At 55.9% G+C, this 1,171-nt stretch overlaps 1 long non-coding RNA gene across 1 annotated transcript; it reads left to right on the forward strand.

The window, feature by feature from the left end:
• The first annotated feature begins 158 nt into the window (after window positions 1–158).
• Window positions 159–598, forward strand: LOC115064832. Its single transcript, XR_003844663.1, has 2 exons — window positions 159–250; window positions 387–598. It is a non-coding gene; the product is annotated as an uncharacterized LOC115064832 (long non-coding RNA).
• The last annotated feature ends 573 nt before the right edge of the window (window positions 599–1,171 follow it).

Consider the following 1,171-nt stretch of genomic DNA (forward strand, 5'->3'; position numbering starts at 1 on the left):
AGCTCCTGGGAGGAGTGGGGGGGACCCGGCTCAGGGGGGGGGGGGGGGGGAGGGTTGCGGGGAGAAGGCATAGGGACTCCTTTCAGTGGGGGTATCTTCTGGGGGAGGAGCCATGTGCCCAGCTCCACCCCTAGGGGAGGAGTCATGTGCCCAGCTCCACCCCTGGCTGCCCACTGACTCCCACCCAGCCTCCCATCTGCCTTTCCTTCCAGCATTTGTGAAGCACATCATGGCCAGTTGAGCCTCTCAGGTGAGACTCCCCCACTCCTTAACCCTGCTGCTGCCCCCCACCCCATCTCCACCACCAACTCCAGCTCTCAGTTGGTGTTCTGCTAGCTTGGTCCAGCCCTTCCTCCATAACCTGCAGCTAGCTGCCTTTGCTTCAGGAAGCCCAGGGCAGGCCAAGCATCTCCCAACCATGATGCTGACACCATGTCTGGAGCTTCAGGAAGGAGTGGCTCGGACTTCTGCAGGTTGTCCTGGATCACTCTGTGTGTGGTTGCCTTTCCTGGCCCCTGCTGGGATGGGCTTGCCTACCTGTGATTGCCTTTCTGTCTCCACCCTGTGGCCTTAAGAATAAATGGTTTCCTTCCTTCCACTCTCTCTCTCCCTCCACCTGCCCCTCTTCCCTCCCTTTTTCTTTCCCCTCCTTTGCTCTCTAGCTCACCTGTCCATCCTATGGTGCTGAGCTAGAGGAAGCCCAGCTCCCCTTCCTTTGTTCTTACTCCACTCCTGCCTTGGGGAGATGACAGCCATACTGGCTCACTCACCACAAGGACACTGCTGACAGTCTGAGGGCGTCATCTGAGCAATTAACTAACTATAAATACAGGCCATTGGTCCTGAGCCACACATGCCACAGAAGCCTAAGCTTAGGCCCAGTGCAGGGAATGGCCTGGCCTTAGTGACAATAGGAATAAATGACAAAGCAAGACACTTTGTCCCTAGGCCACCAGAATTGAAGGAGCATCAGCCACAAGCTTGACTCTGATGGAGACACTGGGGTGTTTTGCCTTGCTGGGGTGGTATGTCTTCTCTCAGTGAATCACTTGGCCCAGTTTCTCAATGGAAACCACGATTGTGAGGGTCCATAGACACAATAAGAAGAGGCTCCTGGAGAAGACGACCTTTATTGGTGGGGATGAGGCAACACCTCGTGGTGAGGTACAAG

Source organism: Mus pahari, chromosome 10, assembly GCF_900095145.1.
Source record: "Mus pahari chromosome 10, PAHARI_EIJ_v1.1, whole genome shotgun sequence".
Lineage (NCBI taxonomy): Eukaryota > Metazoa > Chordata > Mammalia > Rodentia > Muridae > Mus > Mus pahari.